This window comes from Onychostoma macrolepis, chromosome 14 (genome assembly GCF_012432095.1).
Source record: "Onychostoma macrolepis isolate SWU-2019 chromosome 14, ASM1243209v1, whole genome shotgun sequence".
In the NCBI taxonomy this organism is placed as follows: Eukaryota; Metazoa; Chordata; class Actinopteri; order Cypriniformes; family Cyprinidae; genus Onychostoma; species Onychostoma macrolepis.
In genome coordinates, this window is record NC_081168.1 from 13,365,547 (window position 1) to 13,379,789 (window position 14,243).

The window sequence follows — 14,243 nt, forward strand, 5'->3', positions numbered from 1 at the left end:
TGCATAACACAGCCCAAATGTATATGCAAAGAAAGGGGGCGTAATAAAATTCTCGCTGTAGTGCTGTTGCTGCCGCGGGCGCCATGTCCTGGAGACGCTGTGTGTTTTGTTGTGAAAGCAAAAATACTTTGTTTGGGTTTCCAAAAGAGGACACAACTAGAAATCAGTGGTTAAGTTGTATTTACAACACTGTTCCAGAACAGTTCAACCCAAATATTAGAGTGTGTGCAGCGCATTTTACGGAGGATTTTTTCCTGAACCTGGGAGGAGAGTAGCCCAGCTGTGCACAAAGGCTGTTTCTATAAAGTGGGGCAATTCCAACTTTAAAAGGACAGTCCGGCGCTTATGACTTAAAGCCTGTAAGTATGATTTCATATTTAAAGAATTTGCCAACTATTCAAACACAAGTTTTGAGCAGTGTGGAGTAACGTTAGTGCTTGTTGTTTGTTATTTCTCCGAACACAAATGCAGACATGGTAATGTTTACGAGGCGCGATGCAACGAGGCGTGATGCAACGCGACACGTAAAAAGACAGTATAAATCATTATAATCAGTATGTCCCCACTGGATGCAACGAATACCTTGTTTATAATGGGTTTTATTGTTTTTGTCTCATCGTGCAGAGACACGGCATCATAATACGGTAAGGGGTGTGACATTTCCGTCACACGCTTGAGGTATTCTGCCCATCACAATGCACTGGATAGCTGGCCAATCAGAGAACACCTCACTTCTCAGTCCGATGAGCTTTGTAAAAATCAACGCGTTTCAGAAAGGCGGGGCATAGAGGAGCAACAATAATGTACAGTATGTGGAAAATAATGTGCTTTTTGAACCTTAAACCGCATAAACACATTGCATTACACCAAATAATTGGTTTAATAAATTTTTAGCAACGTCATATGACCCCTTTAAGCATTATCATGTTGTTGCAAACCTGAATGACTTTATTTCTTCTGTGGAACACAAAAGAAGAAATTTTGAATAAAGGCTGTTTTTTTTTTGTTTGTTTTTTTTGTTTTTTTTGACACAATTCAATGGGGTTCAAAACAATGCAGATGTTTAAAAATGTTTCAAAACACTCATTTCAGCTGGATAAAAGCAAAGACAATGGAGATGAACAGGACACTTTTGAGTCTTTAAGTCATCGTAATTCAAGAAATTCGCACAAGAGATAGTTCACCAAAAAACAACCTTGGACCCTCACTGATCCCAAAAACAACATTGGGTCCCACTTTATATTAAGTGGCCTTAACTACTATGTACTTACATTTAAATAAATCATTTGATACAATGGACTTATTGTGTACATGTTCTTACATTGTACTTATTTTGTTAATAATACCTTTATGTAATTACATCTGTAATTACATTTATAATTACACTGTTGACCCATCCCTTAGACCTTAACCCACCCTTAGACCTACCCATACCACTTAACCTGTCCGTAACCTTACCCATATCCCACCTCAATAGCAGCAGAAGTGTTTTGCAAAACAATATGAACACAATAAGCACATTGTACTTATTTTTTGATGTAAGTACATAGTAATTAAGGCCACCTAATATAAAGTGTGACCCAACATTGGACCCCGTTCTTTAAAATATCTTCTTTTGTGTTTCACAGAGGAAATGAAGGCATACGAGTTTGGAAGTATATGAGGGTGAGTAAATGACACCATTTTTGTATTATTTTTGAGCAAAGCATCCCTGTAAAGATCAAACATAAAATTCTTGAGGGAAGATAACTTAAGGACTCCAAAATGTCCTGTTCGCCTCCACTCCATCCGTGAGTATTCAGCCGGCTGAATCAAGAGCGTTTTAAAGCCCGTCTGCACATTCTCACCAACAAGAAGTCTCAGGTGGCCTTGAAGTGAAACTTGGAGAAGGTGGAAGAGATGGAGACAGTATGACAGAAAGCGAGTAACTACAGTGAAAAACACTCAGGCTGTGTACCACCCTGCACCAAACCGTGCCGCAAAGGACCAACAGCATTTAGTCACGAACCACACAAACAGAGCGCTTGTCACTTTAAGTAGGACACCATGCTGAAGTGTATTTACCACACAAGCTAATCCATCATTCACCGTGTTAGCTCCTCTGTCATTCCCTTTGCGCCCTGATAATGAACCATTTTGTCGCTAGAAATTGGGAGCGTTCATTCAGATAAACTTCAACATGGCTTCAGGAGCATGAAATGCTTTTTGATGGTGGGTCAAATCACATCAGCTTTATTTATAGTGGAGATTGTCACAAACCAGGTTTTATAGGAAGCCAGGCTTATACTTTACACCTTGAATGCTAAAGAAAAATAATTAAGCAATGGTTGTTACTTATAGGTGACGTACGACTTTGCCCTGAATGGATCTAATGGATGTCAGTCTATTTGCAGATAATATATGGTATATAGACCCTAGCAGAGGGTAATGTAATTAAAGAACCACGCAGTAAGAACACGTAATGTGCTCTCCCATCAGCCAGCCGCTGAGAGAAACACAGACAGGCTAGAATGTGCATTTATGTCAATGAAACAGACATACAGAAACAGAAAAATAAAAAACGGAGAGGAAGATAGAGGTAGCTTGGTGGAACAGGCAGTGCAGCTCGAGAAGTGCCTCCTGCCACTCTCACTTACACAAAGCCGCGTCAGCGTCCCCAAGGTTACCATCTGCCTCTCAGCAGAGCGAGGCAGCTCTCCACGATCCACACTTAATCACCGCACAACCTCTTAGACACTCATTTCCTGTCTTTGTCAGAGGAGGCTGCTCCTAACAGAGGGGAATTTTCAAAGTGCTAATACACTCAATGGCCGTCTTACTCATTACAACAAACCTGAGACTTCCCGTTCAGTCCGCAGTCTCGCTTTATTTCAACTAGCCATCGGCATACTGGAATCAATTCATCAAAAGCTTAAGCAGCTAATGAATTGAAACATGGTGGAAACGAGAACATTCCGGGCAGAGAGAACAGATTAGGATAGTATGGCACAGAGGTCCTGTAATGTTTTTGATTACAAAGGTGTCATTAATGTGTCATTTTACATTCTAAACCGGGAGAGAATGACATTTAGCAAAAAGTCTAAGCTATTTATGGTGCCAAAAGTGTTTTTCTGAATCAGTCTTATGCCTAAGGTCTCTGAAAAGAATGGTGGAGAATTCCCTCTCGGTCTGGCTGCTTCCTCCATTCCAAGTTCATTTTCAGGAGGCATGTTATTTCTTTGTTATCAGTTTCCAGAGAAAATAAAATATGTGCATATTTAGCACTGTGAGACCTCTGCAGTCAAGCTAGCTGCCTCAGTACTGCTGCACAACAACAAGCAACCCACATTAGTTTGTGTTTGCACCAGTTGTCCAAGATTTGAACAAAACAAAAGTATATACATTCAGTACTGCTGCATTTATATACACCCACATTACTCTACACCATTACTCTCACATGTTTTAATGCAAAAAGTTTCACAAAACTATAAAGCCATCATTACCCATCTCACATAAGCTAAAAGAGAATGACCTATTAACACAAAGGAATTGTATTGACTCAGCTATGTTCAAATCCACCTCCCTTTAGTCTTTAAAAGGCTTCTTCAGGGCAACGTCTTCATGACCTCCTCCACTGCACACACACAATGCAGAAAGTGATTAATTCATGTTTTGCACGCAGAAATGGAGCCTCACCAGAGGGGGTTAAGTAAGTAGAGGAGCCCGAGGTGTGACCCCCCTCGACTTATGCACACTTTTCCCACAGTCTGGATCCAGCTTGGCAGGATATAGATTTACACCGAGCTCCAGTGTACCCATGCGGCTACGCTACACTGCACGCACATAGAGAAAAACATGAAAAGCTCAGCGGAGTCGGGTAATGAAAGATTATATGAAAGATTAGAGGACTAGCTTTATCATCCCAGATTTGCTCAACCTTTACAAGCTCTGATGTCTCCATAACTATACTGGAGAGGATAATGGTACAATAGGCCATCTTCTCCATCATCGACACCAAACGGAGCATAGCAGAGGACAATAATCAATCCGGTCACGTTGATATCCCCCATCTGAAGGCTATGAAACTCAATTGTGAATGTTTATGGGCTTTATAGTATAATTATGATGCTCCTTCATGCTATTAAAACTTAAGACGTTACATCTTGGAATCTGGTTACCACAAACATGGGTGTTTAATACGATTTCAACAGCATTAAAAAGCGCCTTGGTGACACCAATGACGCAAACGACATTTTATTTAATTGTCGCCGCTCTACAATAAAATTAACATGTCTTAGAACAGTATGCACTACAGATCCTTTTGCAATTTCATACGCGTCAAACTTAATTTGAATATTCAAGGAATGGTGCACAGTTACTTCATTTGCATATTTTTGCCATGTGCTGATTATACATTCTGAGTCAAAAAATGTTATAGCATAACTGCAAGTTCCCCCCATTAAGTAGAGGCACATCTCAGAGCTGTACATTTCTTCACGTCTCACCGCAGAAAGAGCCCATCAGCATCGTTCCAGCAGGAAAAAAACAGCTTTTATTGGTCTCAGTCCCTCTGTGGATTTGTGCCGTGATGGTCTTGATGGAACAGTGAGGCTGATGGCCGCTACTTTCCACATCCAAACTCATGCCGCCAATAGATATGGGGAGAGTGATGCACTTCAATGTGTATACAGCCCCATTATCAGGCCTGTAATCACACTTTCTTTTTCCCTAATGGAGTTTTGGTCGACTCTGTGAGATTGTTCTTTCTTTCAGGTCGATGGGAATACATCATGCTCATATTCTGGCTGATATTGATCTAGGACTAGTCAATAATGCCTTTTGGGAGATAAACAACAAACCATACCAACACATGTGGGAAACTGATATGTTTGTTAAAAGGGGAGACAGGAGGGAGGCCATGGTCAAATCCTTTGATAAATAATTAAGCACAAACATAACCCAAACAGTAGGTATGGATAAACTATAAAAAGTGCATCTTAAGTATCAGCTGAATTATGCTCAGATGGCTTCCATATAAACAGGATTGCTCTCCGATAGGAATCAAGTCAAGGTCTTGTATAATCAAAGTTATTGCATTACATATTACATCTCGTTTAGCAAATAAGTACAGTATCTTATCCTATAATATGATCTCAGATCTCAGATTAAAAACTGGGTGGAAATCAAAGCCTGGAGTGCTATATAACTGTGCTGAAGAAGCCATAAATCATCTATGTTTAGATAGTGTTTTTTTGCTAGAAAGGAAGTTAAGGGGTACGTTTGGTCTGTCCTCATCCATCTGGAGGCTTTGGACCATATGACAGCACACATGGCCCAGCTTCTCTCATGATGAGCTGATGTCTTAAAACAGCAAAACTGAATTCCTTACTTAAACTCACATGTACCAGCAAGTAAAAGGGAAAATAAAAAAGTATTTCAATAATATAATTGAACACATGTAATACTTTAAAAGTAATAGGAGAGGAACAGGGGGTCTATTACTTATGCTTATTACCTCTCGAATAGGCTACTTTTTCTTTGATTCTGATGAGTCAATCGCTACATTCTGAAATCAAATCACAAGACTCCTCTGCTTTGCAGATCACCCTCTTGAGTTTATATTGCAATACTGACTGGATGACTGTGCATTATGCCTTATCCAATACTGATGAAAAATAATTTCCAAGAAACTGTTTAATTTTTTTCTGAAAATCTCTTGCCTGAACTTTCAAGAAATCATATTTTTCCACCTCAGGCAAAATAATAACTGGGTTGTTAATCCTGTAGAAATACAGGATCACCATAGGGGAATGTACTTATTAATTCTTAAACTATTAAGTCCAGTACTAAATATTTATTTAAGTGCTACAAATTTAAGCCCTGACACAGTATGCTTGGTATTCAAATACTTACGATAACTGGAATAGCTAACTAATTGATAACTATAAGAAATTCTAGTAGCATGACTCAGTTTTGTGTGCCTTGAAAGGAAACACATTTTAATTTAACAAAAATATTTGTATTCCATGACATTTCTTTTACAAAACATGTTTTGTGCCAACCTTTCTACATTCAAAATGTTTCAGGGTTGAAGGTCAGCGCAAAAATGGCGCTAGCAAGTATTACAGCACTATTCCACATTATTTACAGCCAATATTTTTGTGTTTCGAGCCAAGAAAAATATTTGATCTGTTTAATAAAAAAGTTGCAGCTTGACCATGCTAATGCAATTGTAAATATTATGAAATAATAAATATAATAAGAGAAACTAACCGGTTTGAACCTAATTTTATATTGTCAGTTCTTTAAATATGGTTCAAAATCTTTTTAAGGTACAAGAGTAAGTCAAAAGTATGCGCACAGCACACAAATGGAATGAAGAGTGAAATGAAGGCAACTCAAACAAGGGGGAAAATCAATCAATCAAAAAAAAAAAAAACAAATCAATCAAACTCTTACAGATTTGTTGAGTCCTGTTAAAAAATATCACAAGGCAGAAAGTAATGTTAGGTTTGGGAGTTACTATGAGTCAGGCTTTTAGCTCTGACGCATTAGTGAGATGAGTTATGGAGGAAAAGGTCACTAACATTCACAAATCAAACATCACACGTACTAAAACATATGATTACAGTGTTCTTCAGCAGTTTCCATGGTGAGTCCAAGACAATTTCCCACAGTGGATATTAATGAAAACTAGTTGATTCTTTGTCATGGCTTTAAAAAAAAAGATCTGTTGCAATCACACGCATATCCATTTATTATGGTAGAATAAATTAGGAGAAAAATTAATCAGAATCTTAGTAGTCATGGCTACATCCCACCATTCAACAGACTAAAGAGACTTCAGCAGTACCTTAAAAAGCTTTTGGAGCTTAAAACTCCACTGCTCTTCAAAAACAATCTGTACTTGTAAAACATCCTTCTGTCATTTAGTACTACAGAATGGCTCCACTTATTTATTACTAATGAGTTATATTTTACAAGTCTATTTGTATACGTCTCCATTGCGTATCAATATGTTATTGCATCCTGCATAGCATGGATAGGGTACACTGCTCTTGCACTATTGAAATCCTCTGTTTGCTGTAGCCTTGTACTGTGAATCGAATTTAATATTTTCCTTGTAACCGAGAACACTGTGCAAACACGCTTTTTCTATGTTTTTCGAACAAATACACAAAAGAATGTCTCTCTCCTGTAAATCTATTCCCACTCATGTCAGCATATAGGCACAACTGCAAACAAAACATATATCACACCTCCTCTCCTCAAAATCTACAGTGAGCTCTGCCTCATCACATCCAGTGGCACAGATGTCAGGAAGATGTCTTTGTCCACAAAGAAAATCTTTTGGAAAAGATTTGGAGAAACTTAACATTGCATCACTTGCTCATCAGTGCCATAAATTCAAACAAAAATGTAAATTATGAGATAATTTACTCACCGTCATGTCACAAACCAACATGTCGTTTGGTATTTCATCTGTAGGACAAAACAGGAAACATTTGGAAGAATCTTCACACAATTCTTTGCCACATAATGGTAGTTTATACAGTATAATTGTATGTTTATTCCATTTTTATGATAGTCAATATGAACTGTTGTAGTATAGAAAATAAAAAAAATTTCCAATCAAAAAATAAATAAATAAACGTAGACGTTTGGAACAACATGAGAGAACTTTGCTGTGTGAACTATTCCTTGATTAATGATATTTAGAGCTGGATGGGATTCACTTTGAGCAATACAATTCAAAGGTTAAAAAACAAGAAAGCTAATTCAATCTAGGTATTGATTTTAATACGCAACCCTACAAAGTAATAGTGAAGGAACAGAGACTCTCTGTAGTTGTTGACATACAGCATCTGATATTGGATTTGAGATACCGAATCATAATTCAGATTCCTGCAAGGGTGAGGTAAAAAAAAAAAAAACAAGATGCCTTGATGACACCTCAAAGGACAGCAAAGGAAGAAAAAACCTTTACACATCATCTTCAATAGAATGCACAAAAGAATGAAGATGATGTGTTCAAACATCAGACAAAAGCCAGAGGAGAAATCATCTCATTCATGCTTCTGATTTCAGTAGTCCTTATAAATCTAAAGCATGTGATCAGACATCGGATAAGTAGTGCACTCCAAACACTATTTTTTCCCCAAAGTTCTGGAGACTTAGGCACTTTTGCACTTTCTCAAGTGCCCAGTCATCAGTCTCCCGAAGAGCACAGGGTTGGCAGGGTTTTCCTACCTGTCACCTGCTAAGACCTCGACTCCATGTCCACTTGATATCCATTTGTCTAAAGCCTTTCAGCTTGACAAACTCTGAACCTGCTCCTACTCAAATTGCCTTACATACAATTCCAAACTCTTCCAAGCCATAAGGCTGCAGACAGCAACACTGATGTAAGTAGGGTTAAAATAAAATAAATAAAATACTTTTTGGCATACCCATTAAAGCTAAATAGAGTAAACTGAGAAAATGTTATATATTGGCCATAAATATTTATTTAGATATACATACACTACATTATACTGTATTATATGTATAAATATGCATAACATTTAAAGTTTTTGGGGGTCAGTAAGATTTTCTTTATATACTTTTCTTTTTATAGGACATAAATTGATTAAATGTGACAGTAAAGAGACTTATAATGTTATGTAAATAATGTAAATTTTTCTATTTCAAATAAACAGTGGTCTTTTAAACTTTCTATTAATCAAAGATCCAAAATGTATCTTGCTTCGCTAAAAAATATTAATAAAATATAAATATTACATACACAGACGTGACCCTTCGACGGCGATGCAAGCTTAGTCTTTCGCTCTGCTCACTTTGCCACATATTGTAAGATCCTGTCAGTAAAATTTGAACCACTCTGCATTGGACCCATCATGAGTGCTAAGGCAGACAAAGGGGATCGGAAAAGAGAGATTGAGCAATCGCCAATGAAGAAAAAATTCAGAGATTCCGCCATCTCCAGAGAAGACCTCGACGATGCTATCGCTAGCCGTATTGAACTAGCATTTAAACAACAGCAAAACACTTTGAATTCGGTTGTGAATTCGGCAGTAAGAGATGCGATGGACTCTGTACTGATTCCAGCATTGCGTGAACTGCGTGAGGACATACAAGCGACCAACAAGTCTGTTAAAAAGCTAAGAGAGGAGTTTGAGGCCATAACTACAGCGGCGAAGCAGACACGTGACCGCGTTGATTCTGTGCAAGCAGATGCACGTGAGGATAGGAGGGCAGTCACGGACGTAAGAAATCAGCTGGAGCGACTCACCGAGAAGATGACGGATATGGAGGACAGGTGCAGGAGGAACAACGTACGACTGGTGGGGCTGCCAGAGGGGGCTGAGGGATCCGACGCGGCTGGTTTCCTCAGAGTTCATCTTCCCAAGTGGATTCCTTCCTTGAGGGGCCGTGACATTGAGATTGACCGGGCGCACCGCGTGTATGGCGGAGGGAGAGGCTCCGATCGGCCGCGCACTCTTATCTTCCGTGTACTGAGATGGCATGACAGATCAGATATCCTGAAGGGTGCTCGGCAGGCCTATCCGGTGAAATGCGCACAGAACAATGTTACACTACTATTTTTTCCCGACTTTAGTCCAGCTACAGCGATCAGGAGAAAGGCATTTGGTCCGGTTTTGAAGAAGATGACAGCGCTTGGCCTCCAGCCCTTCCTCATCTATCCGGCGGTGGTTAAACTACGGCACAAAGGGGAACAGAAAAGCTTCGATTCCCCTCAGAAAGCGGAGGATTTTATCAGCTCCCTGTCTCAGCAGAAGACATATGCCGCGGCTCTGCGGGGCGGCGACGGGGGAACAGCGGCCGCTGTCTCTCCGGTCCAGCGGGAGGAACTTGATGGCCGGGATGGACATGGTTCTAGCTGCCCAGTAGGGGATGATGGTAGGATGGACATGGATGCTTGCTAAGTCTATTTTTTGCTTTTTCTTCTCTCCTCTCTACTACCGAGATATTGTCCCTATATATCCGGTACAACGATCTCGTTGCTGGTAAGACTGACACTCCTTTTTTTTTCTCTCTCTCTCTCTCTCTTTTGGAGGGGACTAATTGAGAGTAGGTTTAATTAAAAATATGTTTTGGCTGTGTGGGCCTTTCGGGAGACATGTCTTGCGTTGGAGTGGATCGGTCACGAACCATCACTATTTTTGTTGCTCAGTCAGACCTATGTTCTTGGTAATGTGCGGTCTGAGTTGTTCCTCGTTTATAGTTGTTGGTTGTTCAGGTTTTTATGTTGTTTTTACTTTTTACAACAGACATTTATACTGTTATTTATTTTACCTTATTTCTAAAGGGATTTTTCTTCTAGGAGGTTTGGTATCTAAAGTGCACGTCAGCCTTTACATGCTATTTACAGAATGGAAGTGCTTTTGTTTGTTTTTCATTTATTGAATACAATTTAGGGATTGTGAATATTCAATGCATACTCTAAATATTTTATCACTGAATGTGAATGGTTTAAATTCCGCTGTTAAACGATCCCGTGTGTTTGAATATTTACACCGTAAGTCTATTTCCTGTGCCCTAATTCAAGAGACGCATTTAAAACAATCTGACGTGGCACGTTTTCAGAATAAATATTATAAATTAGTGGCTTTTTCCTGCGCTCAAAATAAAACTAAGGGGGTGCTTATCCTTGTTAATCGAAAGTTAAATTTAACAATTGAACACCTTGGTAGTGATGAGAAGGGTAGATTTGTGTTTATCCGATGCAAAATATATAATAATAGGTTAGCATTGGTCTCTATTTACGGTCCGAATGAGACAGACAGTGCGTTCCTTACACAGATTTCCAAAACATTACTTGAGCAGATTGACTGCCCATTAGTTGTGGGTGGGGATTTTAATGCTGTCATAAATCCTGCTTTAGATAAATCTCAATTTGATACAACAGCCAATCCATCTTCTAAATTACTGAATAAATTTATCACAGAGCTCAACTTAATCGATCTTTGGAGAATTCAGAATACTAAAGCTAAGGACTTCACTTTTTTTTCTAATAGACATAAGACTTTCTCTAGGATAGACTACATATTTCTCAGCCCATCTTTAATTTCGTCGAATTAGTCCATCTCTATATTACCAATTTTATTATCTGATCATTCTGCTGTGTTGTGCAGTGTTCCTCTTTCCGATGTTAAAGCCAAAGCCCCTAGATGGCGCTTTAACATATCATTATTAAGTAATCAGACTTTCATTACTTCATTAAAAGAATATATTAAGGAATTTCTTGAAATCAATATGCCCTCTGATGTGGATCCTCAAATAATGTGGGAATCGACTAAATGTGCCATACGAGGATTCTGTATATCTTTTTCTTCTACTCTTGCCAAAGCGAAAACTTACCAATTTACACAATTAGAAAATAAAATACAATCATTGCAAAACCTACAAAACAACATTTTACTGAGCAACAGGCTACACAGTTGTCCTCTTTAAAAGAAGAATATGATTTACTTTCACACTCAAAGGCGGAATTTATTTTACATAGGACTAGGCAAAAATATTATTTTGAATCAGAGAGACCTAGTCATTTATTGGCCCTTAGGTTGAAAGAATGCGAGTCTAAGGCATATATTAGCGCAATAAAATCAACGGATGATCAGGTCACCATGAATCCTGCGGCAATTAATGACATATTTAAAGGTTTTACATGAATCTGTATAAAGCGAAACAGATTTTGATGAACCAATTTGTAAGCAGTATTTAGATAAATTGGAACTGCCTCGGATCTCACAGATGGATAAAGAATCTTTGGAGGCCCCATTAAGTTTGGAGGAGCTTCACGTCTCTCTAAAAAGCCTTCAAAGGGCAAATCGCCAGGTCTAGATGGTCTCCCCTGAATTATATTTAGAAATTTGGGATTTGGTAGGGACACTTATGCTTAATTCATTTAATTTTGCAATTGAACATGGGGTTTTTCATAGAGATCAAAAACATCACTGATTTCATTACTTCTTAAAAAGGAAAGACCCATTAGATTGTTCCAGCTACAGACCGATTTCGCTTATCCCATGTGATCTTAAAATCTATGCTAAAGTTTTTGCTTTTCGTATGGAGAAGGTAATTCATAGTCTGATCAAGGAGGACCAAACTGGTTTCATCAAGGGCGCAATGCATCTGACAATATCGTCGACTCCTTCATATTCTGGACTTTGCAGACTCCCACCGACCCCTTGTGCGGTCTTTTCATGATGCAGAAAAAGCCTTTGACAGGCTAGAGTGGAATTATATGTGGGCAGTTCTGCAATGTTTCGCTTCGGCGAACACTTCATTTCTATGATTAAGACATTATACCACTCACCTGCAGCATCAGTCATAACTGGTAATATTATTTCCCCGTTCCCTTTGCAGCGGGGAACAAGGCAGGATGTCCGCTCTCACCCTTATTGTTTTGTCTATCTCTTGAACCCTTAGCACAAGCCATCAGGAAATCTGAAGTATCGATTAAGATTCATGATCATAATCATAGTATTTCGTTATCGCTGATGATATTATTCTATATTTAGACCACTTTGATGTTTCAGTCTCTAGTGTAATTAAGGAATTTGATAATTTTAGTAGCTTATCAGGATATAAAATAAATTGGAGCAAATCTGCTTTAATGCCAATTAACAATGTTAAAGTCAATTCTTCTATTCCCTCATTTATCCCTATTAAGGAATCTTTCATCTATTTGGGCATTACCATATATAAAACATTCATAAGATTGCCAGAGACAATTTTAATAATATCTTAGTTAAAATCAAAATGACATTCAAAGATGGAAGAATCTTAAAGTCTCTCTTCAAGGAAGAATTTCCACTGTTAAGATGAATTTGTTACCTCGATTTAATTTTTTTCTCTATGCTACCACTTTCTCCCCTCCAGGTTATTTTAAGGAGATTAACTCCATAATTTCTAAATTTATCTGGAATGATAAATGCCCCAGAATTAAACTTACCACATTACAACATCCTAATAGCGCAGGAGGACTGGCTGTACCAAATTTTGAACTGTATTATTGGTCGTTCCAGCTTAAGGCTCTTCATAATTGGGTTGATCCTCAATCTACAGTTTCTTGGAGAGTGATTGAAGCTGACAAGGTTAAACCAAATAGACTCCAAGATATGTTATTTACTGGCACAGGAAAAAAAGGGGATAAGTATAAATTTGGTCCGGTTGTGGCCAACTCTATTAAAATCTGGAAAACGGTGGAACGTTGGATAGGAGGAACCTTCAAATTTTGTAATAGTACACCTTTATGGCACAATTTTAATTTTGTATGCGGAAATCGTCCATTTGTCCAACCCTCTTGGTCCTCTTTAGGTGTAAACACATGCGGTGATATATATGATAACCAGGGCCTATGTTCATTTCAGACATTAAGAACCAAATTTTGTCTACCAGCATCCGCATATTTTGTCTTTCTTCAGTTACGTTCTGCTCTCAAAGCGTATGGAGTTCCTTGGGCATCTCCCATCTCCTCTCATCCTATGCAAGATTGGATTGCACCATCTGTTGGTCGGCCGTCTGTTTCTTTAATATATAATAAGATTATTGATTGCATTACAAAACCTCTTTCTATTCAAACTATTTGGAATAGGGAATTATCTGACCTTAATTTATCTGTCGACTGGGAGAGAGTGTGGTCTAATCTCAGTTTAACATCTAAAAATCTGGCTCATCGTCTTATTCACTTCAAAGTCATTCATAGAGCATACATAACTCCTTACAAAAGATTTAAAATGAAACTACAACCGAATCTCAACTGCCATATATGTAATACTACATCATCAGGTACTTTTCTGCATATGTTTTGGGAATGTCCTGTCGTCATCAGTCTATGGACACATGTAAACCTGGTTTTATCATCCTTATTGCAAATGGATTGGTCTGTTAATCCAAGTTTGTGTCTTCTTAATGATGATTCTGGCCTCTGTATAACTTCAATGCAAAAGAGAATGTTGTTTGCTGGTTTTACAGCTGCGAAGAAGACAATAATACAAAACTGGTTTACACCGCACATGTGTGGAAAAACATATTGGATCCGTAGTCTCCTGCACATAGTGGCTTGTGAATGTACAACAGCACGAATCAATGGGGCCAAGCCTTCTACCATCGATGCTTGGCAGTGCTTTCTTTTTGATATACGTGACTGTATAAAGGAGTGACTTTTGTGTTTTTCTTGCCTTTCCTCTTTCCCTCCCTTTGATTGGACTTTGAGATATTGAGTATGTGTCTGTTGT

General features: G+C 38.4%; 1 protein-coding gene across 9 annotated transcripts in view; it reads right to left on the reverse strand.

Moving 5' to 3' along the window:
* drp2 (dystrophin related protein 2) overlaps nt 1–14,243 on the reverse strand; it is a 156,521-nt gene that overhangs the window by 101,394 nt on the left and 40,884 nt on the right. Inside the window, exon 1 of one of the 9 annotated variants that reach the window (XM_058797337.1) lies at nt 7,424–7,440. The exons of the other annotated variants lie outside the window; for them this stretch is intronic. The gene's annotated coding sequence lies outside the window, so the exon portion shown is untranslated. Of the gene's footprint in view, nt 1–7,423; nt 7,441–14,243 lie in introns of those variants that run through there. 9 annotated transcript variants of the gene reach the window in all.